The 14,118-nt window shown below is 34.5% G+C and overlaps 1 pseudogene; it reads right to left on the reverse strand.

Moving 5' to 3' along the window:
- Positions 1-8,725: 8,725 nt before the first annotated feature.
- LOC102598782 (7-deoxyloganetic acid glucosyltransferase-like) lies at positions 8,726-10,554 on the reverse strand (annotated as a pseudogene).
- Positions 10,555-14,118: the final 3,564 nt, after the last annotated feature.

Consider the following 14,118-nt stretch of genomic DNA (forward strand, 5'->3'; position numbering starts at 1 on the left):
AGATGATTCCTTTAGTGCTTTTTAGCATAGACTAGTGGATCCACTTAGTTAAGGCGTTCTATATGACGGCAAAGTATAGGAAAGTTCTGGCACCGTAAGTAAGACGTTGTATCATCACATAGCTTTTAAGTGATGGTTGTCGGTTAGAGAAACTCCCACAGCAGTATTTTGTATTTTTATATACATTGAGGAAATTGTATTTTAATATACATTCAGAGTTTATACTGTATTTTTGCATACATTCAGAGTTACTATTGTATTTTTAAATACACAGAGTTGTTATCCATGTTTTAAAAGCTTTTCTTTATATTGCATTTATATTATTTCTTTATATTGAAATGAGTTAAGTTGAGTTGAGTTGAGCCCGGGTATGTTCCTTCAGTTCCTTTCAAGCTTATGTCTTGTTTTAGATTTCCCCTCGCATACTCGTACATTCAATGTACTAATGCCAGTTGGCCTACATTGTCTTATGATGCAGACACATGTAATCAGGATCAGCATCCAACGCCTCGCTGATCCAGTTGAGCACTCAGAGTCAGTTGGTGAGCCTCCTAGCTTTTCAGAGGATCCTTTTTCTTTCTTTTAGTATTTAGTTCATTAGGATGTTGTGGGTCTTGTCCCGACGTCCATCTCAATTGTTTAGAGGCTTCATAGACAGAGTTAGTTGATGTTAGTTCATGAGTCTTATTCCTTTTTAGTTAAGTTGAGACTTGAGTTGACACTTTGGCAGTGAATGTTATTTATTACATTCTAAGTTATTTATTGAGCAGTTCAATTATTCTTTTAAAGTATATTTATCTTGAGTAAAGTCATCCGCTGAGAAAGTAAGCCAGGCCAAGGGTTCGCTTGGAGCCAGCAATAGTTCTCGAGTACCGGCCACGTCCAGGGTGCAGGCTTGGGGCGTGACAGTGGTACAATCAATGGAAAGAGACTACGCCGGTAGGAGCGAGTCCCATAGAGTAGGAAGTGTTTAAATTGGCGTTTCTAGATAGATTCTTCCCCCTTGAGATGAGGGAAGCCAAGGTGCATGAGTTCCTTAACTTTCGTCAAGGAAGAATAAATGTGAAGGAGTATGCCCTTAAGTTCACCCAATTGTCTAAGTGTGCTCCATCTCTACTGTTCGACCCTAGGACAATAATGAACAAGTTTATGTCAGGTGTATCCGATTTAGTGGTGAAAGAATGTTGTACAGCTATGCTCATTGGTAGGGGTGTTTGTGGTTCGGTTTGGATCGGTTATTGATTAAAACCAAAACCAAACCAATCTAGTTGGTTTTTAAAATTTCTAAAACCAAACCAAACGAAAAAAATAACCATCGGTTTGGTTATTGACGGTTTGGTTCGGTTTGTTTCAGTTTTTCTAATTTTTTTGGTTTGAAAGTAATAAATTTTTGAGAACATTCGTATCTTTATAGAAAAAACACCTAGTACATGAACAATTCACAAAAAAGTTATTGTTGGTTCAATTAAGCAATATTAGAGTTATCATTTCATGAACAAAGTTATTCAATTAAGAGAAAGTGTGACTATCTTATGAAAGGTATGATAGGTAATAAATTTCGATGGACTTGGACTTAGGGTTGTAATTGTTGGGCTAAAATTTAGGTGTTGGGCTTGAGAAAATGGTAGAGTTAAAGACTTAAGTTACTTAAAATTTAACAAATAGTTATATTTTATTTATGAATAATATATAAATAATTATAAATTTATATATCTAATTTATTGATTCGGTTTGGTTATTTTTGCAGTTGTTTTTTAGTAAAACCAAAACCAAACCAAACCAAATAGTATTAGTTTTCAAAATTTTAAAACCAAACCTAACCAAATCAAACCAAATATTGATTTTTTTAATTGGTTTGGTTCGGATTGGAGTTAGGTTTGGTTTTTTAACCATAACCATGAACAACCCTACTCATTAGTGACATGGATATTGCTCGCCTTATGACTTATTGCTATTACATTGAAGAGGAGAAATAAAAAGGGAGATCTATGGAGAAAAAGAGGTCTAGAATGGAGGATGATAACTCCTCCCATGTAAGGTCTGTTGGACATGGTCATCATAGGAATTGACAAAGGTTTTCCGGGCAAGATTCCTCTAAGGCTCCTAAGTATAATGAAGATAGGGTGTCTAACCCTAAACCGCAAGGAATTAGTAGGGAATCCCTATGGCCCACTTGTGCTAGGTGTGGAAAGAGACATAAGGGTAGATGTTTGGCTGGCAAAGAGGATTGCTTTAATTGTGGTGAAAGTGGTCACAAAATGAGGGAATGTCCAAAGGCAAAGTCTATGAGAAGAGAGGGTAACCAAGATCCTCATAGTGGTTGTTTTATGCTTTATTAGATTTCGGTATTACTTGTCTTTTGTGACTTGATATGCTAGACTTTGATGTTGTATTTAGTATGAATGGGCTACATTATTGTTATGTGTTATTGATAGTAGAACCCTACTTGGCCATTTTGAGTTTTGAGTATATTAGTAAGACTTAATAGAGTGTTTAGGTAATACCTAGGTGTGGTAATTGAGTAGACTCCTATGAAGGGTAGTAGTATAGATCACCATGGTTTAGGGTCATCTTGGGTGATGAATGTGAAAGCTTAGTGAAAACTTAATCCGACCTTAGTTGAATTGAAATAAATGGTGCTTAGAAAGTCCGTTTAGGCTTGCTCCCAAGGGGGAGATGATGTGCTTGGTTATAAAAGTCGTTGAGTGTTCCTAATGTTTATGAGTTGGGTTTAGTTGAATTTCTCACCCTAGAAAGGTGAAATGAGTTGGGAAGTTTAGTCCCCGTTTTGTAGGTCTGTATGAACTCTTGAGATGATAAGTTTCTCTTGGTTTGTATTATGTTTGGAGTCATGTATGTTTATGTGTTTCCATGATTTCCTTATGTTATGCATGTTCATGAAAATTTATGTTTAGAATGAAAATGAATTTGCATTATTGATTTTTCTCATGTTGTAATGCTAGTATGAGTTGCATATAGACTTCATGAGACGAATTGACGAACATGTTTTAGCTAGGAATTGAGAGTTCCTCCTTGAATGTACGTTATGAGTATAGATTGCATATAGGCTCTATGAGATTGTGTTGATCATGCTTATAGCTTGGAGATGGTAGTTCCTCTTTGAACATGACTAGTCATGATAATTTCATGCATTTTGGGTTGTTAGATGTAGTTCCTACCTCTTTTGTGTTGCATTGAGTGTGTTTAGCTTGGAGATGAAATTCCTTCTTTAGTTGTGTGCATTTAGATGAGTTGCATGCATAATGGGTTGCTAGTCTAGAGTCGTGACCTTAAGAAGTGCCTAAAATGTCATTCGGGGACGAATGGTCCAAAGAGGGAGATATTATAACACCCGTAGCCTTGAGTGGGAAGTTAGCATGACTTGGGAGTTTATGTGCCACCCCCGAGGAAACCCACGCCCCTTAGGTGGGCAGTGTGGGTGAGCCCTCCATGAAATCTACCTGAGGTAGTAACCACGGGCAGGACCTATGCCTCGTGGATGGGTCCACACCACGTGGTTATCTTCGTAGGTCAAGAGCCCCCAAGACAGTGCCACAGACCCCAAACCACGCCCAATCAAGACGGACTATGGTTAGACCCATGCCCCATGGTCGGGGTCTCGTGGGTAAGGCAGTGACTGGTGTCATTTTACCCTAGTTTAGACCACCTATATAAAGACTTTAGACCCCTCAATTCATTGATCCTAGTCATTATTTCAACTTACCAAAAAGAACCCAATTCCCTCTCAAATATTCTCTTTCTAGAAAGTGAAGAAGAAGAAAAAGAAGAAGAAGAGAAGGAGGATCAAGTTAGGTCAAGTCAAGTCTCCATTGTTCCAAGATTTGAGGTCTTTTTAATAAAGGTATGGTAGTTATTCATCCATGGAGTCCCCTAGAATTCCGCTAATTGTGAAGATAAAATCCCTAATTCAAGTTAGGGTTCCTTCCAATATTATGGTTTATGTTGATTATGATCCAATAGAGTGGATTACGATTGTTTATGTTTGTTTATGATGGAATTGCATGTTTTTAGTATGATTATACATGTATTCTTGATTAACCTAAGATTTAAGGTGATTTGATATAGTTGAACTTTATACCATGAAAGGGAAAATTTATGGCTTAGATGTGATCGTCTAAGATTGATGAATTACATTATAGATTGCTTGAGATTAGAACATCTTGACATGAATTGCTTAAGAGTAAAGCTTATAGACATGAATTGATTATATTAAGGCTAATATGATGAATCATGATTAGTAATGCTTGATTTTATGCTTATATGAAGATATATGATTAGAATTACTAAAGAATGAAGCATGTGGTTAGAATGTCTTGAGAATTAGACATATAGAATGATCATGAGAAGTATTGCTTGAGAGTAAGGCTTGTAGTTATGAAGGTTGATTTCTAGGGCTTTGAGAGTGAAGCTAATATGTATGTTGAATTGTATATGGCATTATTATGGAAGGACTTTACCCACATGACTTATATTATGAGTATATGAGATTATGCATGTTCTTATAGAATCAATGTAAATGCTTTATGAACACTTTGAGAGTGAAGTGTCTATGATTATGATTTTGTACTTGTGTGTTGTTGAAAGGATGTTCTCACATACACACTTATGCATGAATATGATATTGAATATGGGATGGAAGCTTCTACCCTAGTTGAGTCCGGTTTCCAAATGGGATCCTTCTACACTCGTTGAGTCCAGGTTCCATTTATGTATCTCAGAGATGGAGAACTTCTACACTAGTTGAGTCCGGTTTTCTAGTAAAAATCTCCATATCTATAGAATTATCTTAATTGATATAAATGTTATGTTGCTTGAAGGATTATTCTCATGAACACATAATGAACGTGATGTGAAAGGTTTCCTCACATAGAATGATTCTAGGTTGAAAGTTTGCTCACCTAAAATGAATCAAGTATGTTAGACTAGAATAGCTTGAAGTTGTGATATAAGATCCCTTCATGAATAGCTTGACTTGGTAAGACAAGACCATGCTTGGTAGCTGGAGTTAGGAGTTCTCATGGTAGCCTTGGATTGAGCAATAGTACCCTTCCAATGGTTAGCTTGAACTAAACACAATAGAATGCTTTTCATGGTAGCATGACTTGGTTAGGCCACACCATATCATTGGTAGCTTGGATTGAGAAATCGTACCATTCATTGTGTAGCTTGTGCTTGCATGATCGTATGCTTTCCATGGTAGCTTGGTCTAGCATAAGGTAGTCCTTTTCCTTGGTAGCTTTGAATTGGTAAACTATAACCACTCATGTGTAATGAATTGTTGTGGAGTACTAAAGTGGTACCTTTCCATGAATGATGAAAATAGCTTGCAAAGGACTAGTCCCCAACCAAAAAGTATGATTATGATGGCCTAAAGTAGTACTTAGTATGGGTGGGATTATGGGGTCTTATCCATGCATTGCACAAGTATGACTGGAGGTTACCTAGGAAGTGTCTCTCTTATATGATGTATGTTAGATTGGATTTTTTCTATAGTTGTCTTCCATGATATGTTTGACTAAAGGTGAAGATTCCCTTATCTATGAATGATGAGCTAAATATGAGATTGAAGAGATGATCAATGTATGATGACCAAAAGGGGGTACTTAGCATGGGTGAGATTATGGGGTCTTATCCATGCATTGCACAAGTATGCCTTGAGGTTACTTATTAAGTGGTTCTCTTATGTTATGAAGATCTAAGTATTGACTATGCTCATGGATTATGCCTTATGATGACTAATGCTTACATTATGTCTATGTTGGAGATTATGCTTATGATTATGTTGTTATCTCTTATGCCTATAGTTTATGTCTTATGATGTATCTCTTATGATTATGGTATATGTCTCTTATTGACTAACCCTTATGTTATGCTCTTATGATGTTATGTTAGCTACCATATTTAGTACATTTTGTACTATCGCATACTCTTGCCTACATTCTTATCAAATGTAGGGTCCGGCGATATTGAGTTTCATCCTCAAGGCTAGGTTCTTAGTAGGAGCAAGGATTGAAGCCTTGGTGAGTCCTTATAGTTCTAGGAGATAGCCACCATGTTCTATTGTCTTTCTTTTATGTTAGAACTTATGTATAGGCTGCGTCCCAAAGATTTATTCAAGTTATTTTAGACGGTTTGAGACAAAGTGTTAAAGACTTCCGCTTGCTTTTATAAAGACTTCGATTGTATGGAAAATGTTTTAAAATTTCCGCATCATTTCTATTGATTTATGTTATAATATGCTAAGGGACTTGTATGAGACCCCTTCGGGGTTGAGTATGCCTTGTTACATCTAGGGGGTACCATTGGGTCGTGACAAACTCAGTAAGGGAATCTGGTCACAACGAAAATTCTGATTGTGATATTGAAGTTTACTCTGAAAAACGAAGGCTAGGGTACGGTCATTTAGGAAAGAAGTGTGATTCGGGGTCGGGTTATTACAGATTTTGGGGGAAATGAAATGGGTGAATTTCTTATAATGTTACAAGCATAGGGTTGGACTGCATTTTTTTTCCAGGGTAATCGAAGGTGTAAGATGGGTAGGAATGAAACCAGGGAATTATTTATCAATGTGGTTGGGTCTGTCTCTTCTATTTCGAGTAAGGTTGGTGGTACATCGTTCACATAAATAGCTGAGGTTCTGTCAAAAATATTGGGTGTACCGAACAAAGGTTGGTGTCATTATGTCAAACGAGACTGGTTTCGCTTAGAGGGTCTTTCATCAGCCCTTGAGATATCTCATCGGTTTGCGAATGATCTTATGCTAGAGAATTACTCTAGGGTGGATAAATGAGTCATGTTTCCTTTACATAAGTTGTTTTTTGATGTAGTGCACAAAATCATTCTCCCTAGGAAGCGAAAGCGTATGGAGGCGAACTATTTGGATCTCACGCTCATGGAATTATTGATATCTCAAGTTCAAATTAATCAGCCACAATTAATTCTTAATCACATTCATAGGATTTGTGTGCATGATAAAAGGACCATGGGCTTGGGTATGGATTCTAGCTAGGAGAAATCTTTGAGTATTTTCAAGTTCCAGTCAAAGAGTGACAAGTGCAGACTACCAAAGATGTTTTGGGGGAAGTAGATCATGTTGCTATACCTGCTACCTCTAGAGGGAAAAATGCACCTATGCAACGTCTGAGGGCCTCGTTGACTACAATGGGTGCGGAAATTGCTGGTCTTAAGGTCTCTCACTCAGCTACAATGGATCAATTGCACATTAGTTACGGCTTGAGAATGTTGGGTTGGTAGAAGAAAACTCTAGGCTTAAAGAAGAGCTTGCTAAGACTCAAGCAGAATTGGATACTGAAAGGTCTTCTAATTCTGCTCATCTGAAGCACATCTTTGATTTGTTAACCAAAGTCTCTCCTTCCTCATCCTCTTTTATGCCACCTCCTGCCTAATTCCAGCCTACTTGTGCATTGTCGTGTGTTTTGGGTCCTTTTTCTTTAGTGTGCATTTCTGACTTTTTGTGGATGATGGTTTTTGTTGATTGATCTCTTTTGTAACTAATGACTAAGTTTGGTATTTTTTTTTGTTATGGTTTAGTGTGTTATTATTGCTTGACATGGCTGTGTAGATCCTTCTTTTAAGTTTTTGTCTGATGTCAAAAGGGGAAGATGTATGATTGATTGTGTGTGCGTGTGTTCAAGTGTTCAATGCAATGCAGTGCAGGTTCAATACAGAGATATAAAAATTTCATCGTCAAAAAGGGGGAATTTGTTAGTTGCAAATAATTTAGTGTTTTGAAGACTGACAAAGTTATAGAACAAGTTGTGTGATCGTGATTCAACTTCATCTAATATGACTGGAATGGGGAAAATTTTAACGAGTACAAATTCGCAATCAAGTAGGAGTCCACGCGAAGTCTCAAGGATTCCAAAACATAGTAGGAAGCATAGTTTAAACCGTGTAAATAAAGTTGAGTTGAAGAAGGTTTTGAGAAATTCAAGTCTATAAATAGGGCGTGATTTTCTTCTAAGAATTTTGCGCACTTACATAGAGAGATAATCAAAACACTATCGAAGAGTTTTTGAGAGAGTTTTGTATTTTACTTGGGAGTGCTACGAGTTTGTGAGAAAAATTGTAAGATTGTAGTTAATAGTAATTGACTGCAATTGAGTGTTGAGTGTAGGACGAGTCTAACAAGTTGGAGCAACTTGGAAGACTTTTAGAAGGCTTAAACCTGGGGTCTTTTGTCTTGGGTAAAAAGGGATTAGAGTTTAGAATTCCTTAGATTACATAGGTGTGTAATCGTTGTGTAGTTTGAAGTTGTGATAAATAATACGAAGTTGTGAACTGATTATTACTCCCTCCGTTTCAAAAAGATTGATCTGGTTTGACTTGGCACGAAGTTTAAGAAATTAAATAAGACTTTTGAATCTTGTGGTCCTAAATTAAAGTTATGTCAAATGTACAAAATTGCCCTTAATCTTGTGGTCTTAAACATGCCACGTGGAAAGCAAAAAGTAAAATGTTACCAAAAAAGGAAAGAGGTCATTTTTTGAAACTGACTAAAAGGAAAGGAGGTCATTTTTTGTGAAACGGAGGGAGTATTTACAAAATTGTTTACCGCAATTATCAAACGTTAAAGAACTTTAGTTAGTATGTGTTCCTTTACTGAATTAAGGAGGTCATAATTCCAATAACAATAAAAATTTAGAGTTTCTTATCTATTACTCCCCATTCGTAAAAGTTTGGTTTATTTATTGCTGGAGATGTACTTGTAAATGACTGCAGTTGTAAAAGTGAAGCTACATTTGTTGCTAGAGTTATTCAGATTAATAGGCAGAATAAATCTACAATTTCTAGGCAACAATATAATCGCAGCTAAAAAAAAATCAAGTTTCAGCTGAATCAGGTATGTTTTTTGCGGCGGAATCATAGATCTTATGTCCTGTATAAGACGGTCCAGATTAATGTATGACGATCCACCTTCATTGACAGCTTTTTTTGCCAAACTGGCCATGTGCTCTGTTCTTTGAGAGAATTCACCATTTCTCTTCTCCATCAAATCTCTAATTGATTTTGCAATGATGTCTCTATCACATGTATCTTTTATGTCAAGTCCCATCTTCCAAACCTCACCAACGAATCTACTATTCACTTGCTGATCAGCAAATCTCGGCCAACAAATCATCGGCACTCCTTCAACTATACTCTCCAATGTGGAATTCCATCCAGAGTGAGTCAAGAAACCGCCAATTGCTCTATGTGCCAATACCTTTTCTTGTGGAACCCAATCAGCCATGTAGCCCCTTGCCTTTGTACCCTGCTCCAACTCCACAGGAATCTCATCTTTTTTCTCTCGTCCTATTATCAAGTCTGGCCTCATCACCCACAAGAACTTTTGCTCACTATTCACTAGACCATACCAAAATTCTAACAGCTCCTCCTTTGTCAACCCCGCGACGCTTCCAAAACTAACATATATCACAGATTTTGGTGGCTGCGTGTCTAGCCAAGACATCCAACTTTCATCTTCTTGCCACAAACTGTTTGACGAGGTAGATTTTGTTGCAAGTTTAGCCTTTAGATGGGCATGAACTGCTCCAATTGTATAAACATTTGGACATACTGTTCGAATTTGAGAAAGTATGGGGCCTTCAAGATCTTCAAATGTGTTAAGTATGAGACCTCGTGCTCAAGGGGTTTGTCGTGTCTCTGTCATTACAATCCTGAAATCAGGGCTAGTTAAGTCACTCGCCTGACAAAAGCTTGGAAGGTCTCGACCTCTCAGAAAATCTTCCATGCCTTTTACCTTCGTCAATTTCAAGTCCTTTGCATTATATTTTCTGCAATTCATGTAATCAATGTTACTTCATAGGCAAAATTTCTATTAATGTTATGTGCTTAAATATGTCCGGTGGAAAGTTAGAATTAAAAAGTTGAAAAGAAAAAGTTATGCTTTTTAAAAAAGATATTGTATTTTTACCTTTGAGGGGAAGTTCTCCAACTTGAATTAGGTCCGGCATGCAAAAGTAGGACCAGAAAGAAGAGGCACTGGCGGTGCGGAAATATATGATAGGCAAGTTGATTTCTTTAGCTACATCACCCGCCAGGCTTAAAAGTCCATCAGCGATGAGACATGTCACGGGAGAATATGTTATGAATTCTCTAAGAAATGGTTTGGCAATTTTGTTTAGAGAATCATAGAGCATTGATATTCCATCACGAGTATTCATCACATCCATAGAAATCCCATGGGGAAGTGCTTGCAATAGGAATCCACTACCAAATCGGGAGATCACATCTGTGTGGTTGAGGAGGTGGTCATGTGTATCGAGAGTGACAAGAAAGGTAATGTCGAAGTTAGAAAGAGAAAGAAGCTGAGCCAATTTAAGCATGGAGTTGACATGGCCTTGTGCAGGGAAAGGGAAGATGATAACATGAGGTAATGGATCCATCTTAGTTGGTGGAGTAGTGTTGTGTTTGCTTCTCCATCTTATAATACCAGGAAACAACAAAAAACGTGCTACTGCTACGTTAGGTGTTCCATTATTGGATTCCGTTTGATTTTTTTTATTTTTCTTATTCAGTCTGTTGGGTTTGATATCTCTAGAATGATTCTTTCTGTCCAAATAAGTGATATAAAATGAACATCAAATCAAATAGTCAACATTCAACTTTTCAATATATGATCATATCATACTTTACTTATGTGGTTTGGTTGTTGGTTAGAATTATCCAGATATTAGTAATATATGTATTAGTTATGCATGTTAGTTATGCAAAATTTATTTATGCAGGGTTTAGTTATGCAGTTTAATAATTTCTTTGGGGGTTGGATTGTTATATTAAAAATTCATAAACATTATATGCTTCTTAAAAATAAATTATTTGTCTTATTGAGTTTGATAAGTTAATAGACGGCAACTGCTAAGTGTTATGGAATCGAATAAATTAGAAAGATAAATTAAAGAGAGAATGAATGATAACTCGTTGTATTGATTCTTACATTGATTCAAATAGAAGAATACATCACTATTTATAAATAATTAAAGAGAATAAAATATATTATTTTTCCTTCTAGATACTAAACTAAAAGTAAACTAAATATTTAGCAATTAATGTAAACCCTAGACTTGAAATGAAATTAAATACTATATAATATTTTTAGAGTAAAAAGAAAAAAATAAAAATATTCTACCAAATTTCAACACTAGAACCTTTTACATTGCAACCCAAGTCCCGTGGTTCTATGCTTTCATCACTTGAAACACACACAAAACGTAAAAGGTAAAGCGGAAGAAATAACCAGTGGTGAAACAAATTCTCATCTATAAAGCATACAAAGAATAATCACATTGTTCAATCTCATGATACAAATTACACACAATGTGAGATATTTTAGCAATAAAGAAGTTCAAGTAGATGCTATGGTCGAAATGACTAGAAACATATTTTTCTGCTGTACAACATCAAATTCTCAAGAATGCAAGATTGAAAGTTTTTTCAATCTATTTGCCTCTGGGAAGATGAAGAGACATTCTAGATCTAGAAATATGTAGAGGATCTGAATGTTTTCTAAAACAAATGGAGTATATTTGATTGAGAGTGAATGGTAAAGTTGTCAATTTGTATTTTTATTCAGGTATTAGTTATTCAGGTCTAACTTATTCCATCTTTTATTCCGTATAAAATAATACTTAGATTGACTCATAAGTACTTATACTGTTATACATGTATTAGTTATGTGATTTTCTAATTTTCTAACCAAACATAGTATTATGTATGTTAAATTTTATACCTGACATAAAAATGCTACCAAACATAGTAAAGCTTATGCAACATTTTATACCTGAATAAATCAGGTCTTATCCAGTAACCAAACGAACCCTAAAAGTGAAAATTTGACATTTCATCAGATTTAGAAGATTTTTCTCATGACCTCAAGTTATGGTAGTAACTATAGAAGGAGAATACTTTTTTTTAGAGAATACTCAAGTTTTATATAGGCTACTTAAGACCACTTGAGATTATTACAATCATCAATCACATTTTTATTTACTAGTTTTCGGGCACGCGCTTTGCGCATGTAACCCGTTTTAATGAGTACATTATTTCTTAAAAAAATAAATACTATTAAATAATATGATTTGAGTTCTTTTTTTATATAATATGTCTAATTGAGGTTTCTTTGTATTACTACTAATTGTGACACATTAATTTCATGACATCCAAGTGAATGCATCGAGATAGTAATATGAAAAGTTAATAAAATAAACTCATTTTATAAGTCAAAAAATTAAGTTTGTAAAGCAAAAAGAAAAAAATCATCTAAATTAAATTTCTCGATAGTGTTAAAAGTTCTTTTTTGTTGGTAGAATAATGTTAGAAGATCAAAAGATTGCATGAGATTAATCCTCTGCAAATCGTGGTGCAATATTTATGTTTCTTCAACTAAAAGTTTAAGAGGAGATTATTTACTTTTTGTACCAAAAATAGTGTAAGATTAACTTTGAGTGAAAGAAAAACAAAACCTTTCAACTTTTTTACTTTGCCTTTTGAATCTCCTGATAATTATAATGAATGTGTTCAAAATATTATATTAAATTTTTATCCACAAACACTTTAAACTAATTAGTTAATTATAAATTTTTTTAAACTAAGGTGTAAAACTTCTTATTATTTATATTTTGAAAATCGGGATATTTATGAAGCAATTTGAGATAAATATACTAGGCACGTTTTCAATGATTAGTATATACTATAGAGAAAAGACATAAAGTAACACCTGAAGTTGTCCCGAATTTTCAAAAAGACACCTTAACTATGCAGACGTCATAGTACCCTCCTAAACAATCTTCAACTGATATTATTACATCATTTTTTGTCCACTTGGCATAGAGAGTGTATGCACTCTCTTTAAAGAGCGTGAGCAACATAAAATAATGAATATAACTTTATTTTTATAGGTACTTTTTTATGAAATATAATTTCTTGTTTTTCTTATTATTTTAACTTTTTTTCTTTGTTATTTTTCCTCTTTCTTTTTCAAAAATTCATTGTCATCTCCATTAAAACTCTCCACTTTCAATGTCACAATTTTTACCACAATTCCACCTCTCTCTTCTTCTTTTTTTTTTACTATTATTAGTTTAAGTTTCTTCAATTTTAAACTTTTATCTATTTTTTTTTAAAAAAATCGAACAATTTGATGAACCCATTAGATTCAAAATGATTAGGAGGTATCATTTAGCTTTATTATCCGGATTTCATCAAGCTCTTTCAATTTTTTGGGGAATTCATTTATTCTTTCAAAATTATTTTTTTAAATTTTGAAGTTATATGAAAAGAAGATAAACTAATTGATGATACTTTCAAAATTTTAAATTTTCTTAGAAAAATAATTAGGTTTGTTATCACTAACTCAACAAAGTTAAGAAAATAATGTAATTTTTTAAAGAAAAAATTCACTGGAAGAATGAAATTTGACGGAAGAAGAAGAAAAAAAGATAAAAAAGGGAATTGGAAGGGACACAGCTCGACGAGAGTGGGGAAGGATGAAAGTGAAAGGTAAAGAAGAAGAAAGATAGAAAGAAAATGGAGGAAGGAGGACAACTTGAAAGTGGGGGTGGGTGGGGTGAGATAGAAGGAGAAGTGAAATGTAAGATGAAATTAAAATAAAAGTAATAAAAATAAAATAAGCAAAAGTAAGAGAGAGAAATAAAAGGTAAAGAAAAATTGAAAATGGAAAAAGTATATTACATTTTAAATTAAATTAACATGTGTCACATAATGATTGGTGTGTGATAACACTAGTTTTTTAAAATCTAAAGATTGACCGAAAAATAATGTAATAATTTCACTTTAAAATTGTTTAGGGGGTAATAGGATGCCTGCATAGTTAATGTGTCTTTTTGAAAATTCGGGATAACTTCAGGTGTCACTTTATGTCTTTCCTCATATACTATATAAATATATTCATGCATCAAACTATTTTTTTGTATTTTTTTTTTCCCGTTTGAATAAGGAATCTTTGAGAATATTACAAAATTATGAAGCACATGTACTCAATTGCATATTCAAGCCAATCACTCTTAAGGAGCTATAAATGGACATTTTTTTATCATCATTCTGAGCTATTGTGGC

The sequence above is a fragment of the Solanum tuberosum genome, unplaced genomic scaffold, assembly GCF_000226075.1.
Source record: "Solanum tuberosum cultivar DM 1-3 516 R44 unplaced genomic scaffold, SolTub_3.0 scf00374, whole genome shotgun sequence".
Classification (NCBI taxonomy): Eukaryota; Viridiplantae; Streptophyta; class Magnoliopsida; order Solanales; family Solanaceae; genus Solanum; species Solanum tuberosum.